General features: G+C 42.0%; 1 long non-coding RNA gene across 1 annotated transcript; it reads left to right on the top strand.

Moving 5' to 3' along the window:
• Window positions 1–2,246: 2,246 nt before the first annotated feature.
• LOC146366040 (uncharacterized) lies at window positions 2,247–8,122 on the top strand. Its single transcript, XR_014798683.1, has 3 exons — window positions 2,247–2,654; window positions 5,664–5,861; window positions 6,620–8,122. It is a non-coding gene; the product is annotated as an uncharacterized LOC146366040 (long non-coding RNA).
• The last annotated feature ends 250 nt before the right edge of the window (window positions 8,123–8,372 follow it).

Below are 8,372 nucleotides of genomic sequence, written 5' to 3'. Positions count from 1 at the left end.
ATCCTGGCGTCTGTCAGAGAGGCCCGTCGACCACTGACACTGCTAAACCTCGAAGGTATGCATATGTGTGAACTTGGAGATACTCCATGGACATGGAGTTTCACACTAATTCACAATTTGGATTTCTTTGATGTTTTTATCACCTGTGCAAAGTTGTACTTGGCAACAGTTTGTTTCTTGCTATCAGTCTGTTTCCTTTTGACACATTTCTAAGTTTGAACATTTAGTATGTATGCACAGAGGTGTTACATGATGAGTACACACACAGACATTACAATATAGAAGTGTGGTTTGAAGATTAAAAAAAAAAAGATTAGTTGTGAATTAATTTTCCATTTTATGGGGCAGAAAATATTGCTGGATGCTAGCTCATAGGCTACATTTGGATGTCAAATATTTATAGGGGGGAAAATGGAAATTATGGATATGAAGTAAAATGTTTCTTTGTTGCTTAACCTGCAGGTTGTCAGGTCTCTGGCCCCTGGGAGAGTCCAGACCTGGACAGTTTGTCAGAGCTGGTCCAGGATATCCGTCTTTGCTCTCAGGCCCTCAACAAGCTGGACCGACAGACCTTGAAGCAGCGATGGGACAGGACTCAGTCACACGGACACTTTCTCGACCGAAACTCCAAGTGCCTCCTCTCTGCCACCTCCACTTGAGGGTGGCAGGTGTGTTCATAATAAATAATTAATAATGAATTATTCATTTCATAATAATTCATAATAAAAGTGGTCATTTTTATAAACATTTTGTTTAATGAGGCTACACCAAAAAGAAACAAGATAAAAACAAAATAAAGTGACATGGTGTCCACCAACAGTCTGTTGATAGCTTGTGTTTTATGCATTTTTGTCTGCCTTATTTATACATGGAAAGCTCTGTGTCTGTATAAAGAGTTTGTGTTAGTGTGTGAGAGGTTTTGTGTCACAATGGTCCTGTTTTGTAGGATTTGATAAAAAAAAAAACCCCAAACACAATTAAAGTAACTGACGATGCTATACGTTGACATCGTTCTTTCACTGTAAGACTCAGCAGGCTATGGTGAATAATCACAGCGATTTTCAGGTCTCTGAAGAAATCTATCTAGAAGCTATGACAGTGTAAAGACACCCTGCATTTTTAAATGTGTGGCGACATTTGAATGAGGCGCGTACCAGTAGAGGGAGCCAACGCACCACGAATGGTACACAGCCACAGATGCGCTTTGTGCAATGTATTTGTGACATGCAGGAGTGTCCGCAAAGAAATGTGGATAAGTTGAAAATCAAACGCTAAAGAGCTCATTCTTGCACTGTTTTGATCAGAACACACGTGGGAATGTTCAAGTGTTGAGAATTTGTAATTATAAAGTGAATTAGGGAAAGATATTAGATACTGCCACTGGCTAGATTTCAACCCGGGTCTCTCGCTCCCAAAGCACGTTCTCCATAATCTATTTCAAGCGTTTACCACAACTGAGAGGTGAAAACTGCTGTTTCTTCGTGTTACAAAATGTTCTGTAACTCCAAAAGTACACGGGCTGTCGACATCATTCTTTCACTGTAACAATCAGCAGGCTTTAATAAAAAAAAAAAAAAAAATCAAGGCGGTTTTCAGGTCTCTAAAGAAAAATACATCTAGAAGATATGACGAGTTGAAAACGCCTCCGTTACAGAATTTCAGCTGTCATTTTCACTCAAGTCTCCATATACTTTGAATGTGGACATTTTTTAACTGTGTTGCTTCGAGGCCATTGGCGAGAAAACGGCAAGTCCTACAATAATGACAGTGGCATTTTGTGAAAGGCAAGAAAAATACCTAGGTTTTGATGTCTAATTTGTGTTAATGAAGGCAAAATTGAGCGTTTGTTTGGACATGAAGAAAAGATTGCGAAAGCGACAATGCGTGGCGTGGCGTGTTTGGTGGTCCATAGCAAGCATAACAAGCAATATTGATTGATGGAAAAAATGTTTTGAGACAGCGGTTAAAAGCAGAGAGAACCCTTCTACTGCGGGCTCGCCTGCGGTCTCCTAAGCAAGGCCAGCAGGTGAATTTCAGAGCCAGGAAACTTTTTCTAATTTTTTTTTTGTATTTCCCTACATTGGTCCGCATGGGATTCGAACCACTGCCCTCTGTCCTCAATCTCTGCCATGGGGCCTGTCACGTTCCCATGAGCCACTTGGGCGGCCCTGTAAGGCAGGGCAGAAGGGGTACATTTAAAGTGCACACCTGTGTACAGCCACATCCCCATTTTCGGCTCTTTTTCATTAGCTGGACACCAGGCCTTATCTAGTCAGCCGTTCCAACCACATCCCTGGCAATGTGTGCCTACTTCTTGCCGCATACAAGTGTAACGCTCACAATTTTCTGCTGTCACTCTAACGCAGCAACTTAAGTGTTTGTGACGTCACACCTATGCCCACTGCCCTCTGTGGAGAATGGGACAAATGTGCTTGCACATCAACCTATGGACTCAGACGGACTGTAAATCATCATCTTCCTCACTCAAGGTAACCTTATGGCTTGTAGGAACACTGCACATGTATGATAAGACTGTAGCCCTTCAACCGGCCCTTGTAAGCTTGCTGAAGACAGTGAACACCGTGGAATTCCCAGTATCACTGTGGTCCTAACCAACATAGGAGAGAGACATAAGATCGTGGAAGAGACATAAAGTGAGTAAAAACGATCTAAATGCATTTAGAATATATTTAGAACTACAAATGACACTTTTCTTAGCAATTATTGTTTTTTATGTCACGCTTCAAGCTAGCTCCTTTATTTGGGCTTGGGACCGGCAAAAGTGACCCGAAATTTGGTCTTTAAGTCTGGTCATTAGCCGTGTCTGGACCCAAACTACACTGCAGGATCACTGAGAGTTTAAAAACTGTCTGAATTCTTTCATCTGTAATAAAATGATCAGTGTGGCTGCTCTACCAGGTGTAACAATGAAGTTTAACACCCAGGCATCCATGAAAAAAGAATTTCTGAAATGTAACGGAGTTAGAAGTTAGCAGAGAGTTAGCTCGCTAGTTTCCATCTAAATATCATATACCAGGTTCTGACTGAGGGATTTCTAAAACAAATTAAAAGGCACAGCTCTGCTATCACTTCCGACATACATGAAGACAGGAAAGCAAGCAGCAGTGATGTTTGTAGGGTTACTGAAGTTTGGCTAGCTGGTATATAGTGATGTGCTATGTGACTAGCGAAACAGCTATGTTAGCATAACATTAACACAGTGATGAACGGGAACTTTGAAGTAATGAGAAGCTTTGAAGTAAGGATAATGAAACTTTGAGAAAAAGACAGTACTGAGATAAAAGTAACATGAGATGTTATGAGGAAATAGGAGAGAAAAGAGACCAGTGTGTGATTAAAGAATAAGAGAATATAAGAGTTATTGGTCAGTTTATGGTTCAATAAGTGTTTGGTCAGGAAGTTGAAGAACTTCCTCCTTAGTAAAGAGGTTTACTAAGATTTTACTCAGGTGGCGCTGCTGAGATTTGTGGCCTCAGGAATAGCTATGATCAGAAGATCATTTTGAGTGTCAGAGTATAATATTATTTTATGCCATGTTAGACCCTTAATTAAAGATGGTGAATTATTATGTAGTTTTATTTTGCATTATTCTCCTGAATTAGAAGACGGTGATAACTATTGCATTTGTTAAGCTGAGTTGCATTACATTAGACTGCTGATTTATTGTGAATGAATGATATTGTTTTATGATGCATTATACTGCTGAGTTATGAGAAATACTGTTTGCAGAAAGTCATCGCCTTATTTGTCTGATTAGAAGAGAACAGAACATACTGGAGTTTTCTGCCCCATCTCAGCAGGAGCAGATAAACAGGGAGCCAAGGTCGTAGCTTAGGCGCTGTGTGAGAGAAAGAATGTGAATGTTTAGGCTTTTATGATTAGGTGGGGGCCACTAGAGGCTATAAGAGTTTGATCAATGCTCCACCATTTTGAGATCTGATGCTGTCTGCGTACGGTGTCCATCTCCCACGCGTGTGATCATTAAAATCATCGTTTGACTCAACCCGGCCGGACCAGTGTTGTTATTGTGGTTTTTCCTCTTGTATCCATCCCCAATATTTGAATCCGTAACAGTTTTGGGGGCTCGTCCTGTGGTATTGGGGTGGAATTTTGGAGGTTTGGACGGTCCGAGGTTGTCGAACGGACAGGCACAAGCCAGTGGTCTGACGTGAGTGGGCATAAGCCGGCTTATACAAAGGTAAAGCACTACCTGTTGAATTATTTCCAAAGTGTGCCAAATTGGACATGATAAAATTGAAGTCTACTCACTGAAATTACTGGTAAATGTCTGTTTTGATTTTGATGAAAAAATCTCATGAGTTGAAGCAGTTAGAGTCTGCTAAGAAATAAATGCAGTTAGAGTCTGCTAAGAAATAAATGCAGTTAGAGTCTGCTAAGAAATTGGGTTGGAGTCCCAAGTAGTTGGATAGGGAATTGGTCATTTTGTGGGTTGGAGTCCCAATTGGTCATGGGAGTGGACCTGAGTGGTCATTTTGTGGGTTGGAGTCCCCATTGACCACTAGGTTGCACCTGCCTCAGTCATACTCTTGTTTTGGGGGGTTGACTGTTGTTTTAAAGTGTTATAAATTATTATAGGACGGCAGTTGGAGTCTGCTAGGAAGCGCAGTGCTCAGAGGTAATGCTTGCCAAGGTCGGGGACGCCTAGGCCTTGTCCTCTTTGAGGGATAGTCAGTTGGTCACTGTGGAGCTTGGGGCACTCCAGAATAACTAGTGGTTGCACCACTCACCGTTTGGAACGGTGTCTGCGCTTTTTTGGACACTGTTAAATTGAGTTAGGGACTTTAGAGATGAGGCCAGATACAGTTAGAGTCTGATACTGGTTAATTGATTACAAAAAAGTTGGACTTTCTTCAGTTGGACCCGTTAACTTAAATTTGTCAAAATTGTGTAGGCGCTAAATCTGCCAGGCCTGACAGTGGCTGTAAATATAAGACGTCTTTGTAATATAAAATAATAGAGCTGTGTGAGAGACTGTGTGTGACGAGAGCGCGCTGCAGCGCTGCGAGCTATTTTTAGACGGTGTGTGAACCTGCAAATGAGGTGGCTGCTGTGAAGCGCACAGAGGACTTTTGCTTCCGGTTTAGCGTGTTTTTTGAGTTTTATAATTATGATTTGCAAATACTGTTAAAGACCTGTAAATAAGACGCTGATTTTGCTGATTATAATATTACAAATAAGGTTTTGAATGACTAGGGTAAATGTTTGATGTTTGGCTGAGTTTTGATATAGAAAAGACAAATCGTGCATGATTTAGACCGGCACTTCAGTCGGCAGAGTAAGACTGAGTGATAAATACAGCTGTGATTTGTTTCAGTTTTATGGTGTGAAGCAGGATTTATAAGATTTTTAAAGTGACTCTTGGTTCAGCCCAATAATATAAGCGGTTACATTTGATTTACTGTTGGTTTTATCATAATATAGGGTGTGATCAAGCACGAATTTCAGCTGTGTGTGTGACAGGAACTCTGCATGCCCATAAAAGGCAACGGCCAGACTGTGAGAAGTATGCACCGAGAGAGAGAGAGAGTAAAATCTAGTCAGATGAAGTGAATCAGGATGTTTTCAGAAAAGAAATAGTAAGTGAAGGTTTTCAGAAAAGAAATACTAAATGAATGTTTTAGTGTGTTAATACAGGTGGATTTCTCCCAACCTGGAAACCTGAGTACAGCGGCAAAAGCATAAACAGAATTGGGACGACAGACAGGCCAAGCTTTGGCTCAAAAGTTTACAGCTTGACCTCACTCTGTCCCCACCCGGAAAAGAAGCTTAAAGGACATCTTCTCCTCCAGTTATCGGTTACCATCACTGGAAATTTGCAGGCAAGTTTTTGACTGAATTGTTGTTGGCACCATGTGTCCCTGAATCTCACAAGCAAGCTCTAACTCCTGGCTGTAGACATGGAATGCTGTTATTTAAGGTGGGGAATCAAAATTTGGGAAACAAAATAAAAACACACACACAACCAGAGAAATGTATGAGAAAGGCACGTGTTAGAGAAATGCCTTGTTTGAGAAAAAACTTAAAATAACCCACCTACAAACGCACACACACGCAATGAAGAAACAGCTTACATTCATGAACACGTGAAGATTTTCCAGCAAGGTTAAAGCAGCGAAATTTAACATACACCTGTTGTTAAATGATAAAGTTTATCCACTACTAACAAATAAACTCTCTGGGTTGCAGGACAACAACTTATCTTCAAAAAAAAAAAAAAGACACTGGTCTGACCAACCAGTGATGACACGACAAATTTAGTGGTAAAAAGATTGAAATTGTGACATGTTTTCTGCTGATTGATTAATACAAGTGATTACTGAATGAAAGAAAATTCCTTTTATGGGCTTTTAAACATGATCTTAACAATTTTAACATGTACCTGTGTTGTCCTGTCAGCTTGGTGGGTTATGAGTTGATTATATAGTGAGAAAAAACAAAAAAAAGGGGGAGAGAAGGCTGACACAGGGCCTGGCCCGGTGTTTCTCCCCTCTCTGAATAACACAGCCAACACAACATCATTTTCCTGTTCGTCTGTTTTTGTTTTGTTTTTGTTTTTTCTCTTTATGCTTGATTACAGGCTGCTTTGCCGAGGCTGACCTGGACTCCTGCTCTCTCCTCTACCATCTTTGATGTGACCCTGACCAAATGCTACAGCAGCTGGACCCACAACAACAACCTGAAAATGTCAACAGTGCTGCAGGAAACCGATCTCATGCAGCGGAGACGGAGAGCGTTAAATCCAAGGCCCGTTTCACTACACGGGGGAGATTTCCAGACAGCTTCAGCTGACAGAGCTGTGACGAGACGCCCATTAAGCCCAGAGGAAAAGTGAGGCTGAGCAAAAGAAGGCTGACCTTAACAACTCTGCATTAAAACTGTGCAGGACAGTGACGGACCAACACGGATGATCGGGAAGCAAAAAGGGCGTGCCAGAGACAGGAGGAGTAACTGAGGTCAGGAGGCACCTCAGAATGGACAAAAGCACCAGAAGAAAATAAGCTGAAGGCACAGGTGTCGGGGCTCGGCCAGGAGCTGACCTCTGAGAAGAGCCGGACAGCAGAGCCGCAGAAGGCCGTGGAGCAAAGCAAGGAAAACATCAATGGACTTCAATCTGACGTGTACGGAAAAGACTCTGAGGTTTCGGCCCTCAGTAAGAGCTCAAGGCATCAGAGCAGAAACTGAGCATGGCTCAGGAGGAGCTGGCTGATAATCGAACCCATCAGTCAGGCTTGGAGTCCCAGACACAGGACTTGAAATCAGGCCGGAGCTTGCTGGAGCAGGAGGTCGCCAAACCTGACAAGAAGCTCCTACAGCAGGAGCAAACCCTGAAGGAGCTACAGAAGCAAAAGGGTCAAGTTAAGGAGGAGCTGGACAAGGAGAAGATGCAGGACACTGGAGAAAAGGACTGCCTCAATTGGGGCCAGAACCAGTATGGACAGAACTTTGAGCAGCAGCACCAATGGATGCAAATGGACTGAAAGGGAGGAGGGCAGGACCCCAGGGCACGCTTCAGGCCGTGGTTTACCCAGAACACCAGAACAGGAAAGTGATGAACACACACACACACAAACACACACACATCTACATGCACTGACTCAGAATGAAGAGAAACACACATATGAACACATATGCACTCGTTGATTCACTGACACACACACACACACACACACGCGCTGAGTCAATTGAGTGAGAAATGACACACACACACACACACACACGCACACACAAATCGAAATGCTGACTCAATTCACTGAGAAGTGATCCACACACACAGACACATGCACACGCTTGTGCAATGAAGAGTGATACACACACGCTGCTGCAATGAAGAATGCTTTACTAACAAATGCTTATGCTGACACGCAAAATGCTGCACACAATAGTCCAAATACAGAATCTGTTACAACAACAAGAAGCCATTGATTGTTTATTGGTTAAATGCATTTCATGTCACCCAGAGGGCGTTTGTGTAGGTTTACAGGGTCTAAGGCAGTTTGGTTATGAAAACAATGTCTGTGCGTGATGTCTGTCTATGGCTCAAGGCCTCGACTGAATTGTTTACTGTGCTTCACACAGTCTGATAAGGAGCAGTGGTACAGAGTGAAAATGATGAATTAACGGTGTGAGTTTTATTTCGGAGCGCCACATTTTTGATTGAGATTTAATTGAAGGAGGAACACACTGAAAAAAAAAATAATAATAAAAAAAAAATAAAAAATAGAGAAAAAAAAGGGGGCCAGCCCTTGGATTTACGTAAGCATCTCACGTGTATTTAACACAATTGCCTCAGGCTTTAAAGATCTGTACGAAATCCAACAACTCAATTTGTT

Source organism: Perissodus microlepis, chromosome 19, assembly GCF_051167445.1.
Source record: "Perissodus microlepis isolate ML-2025 ecotype Zambia chromosome 19, ASM5116744v1, whole genome shotgun sequence".
NCBI lineage: Eukaryota > Metazoa > Chordata > Actinopteri > Cichliformes > Cichlidae > Perissodus > Perissodus microlepis.
This window is presented reverse-complemented; position numbering and strand designations above follow the sequence as displayed.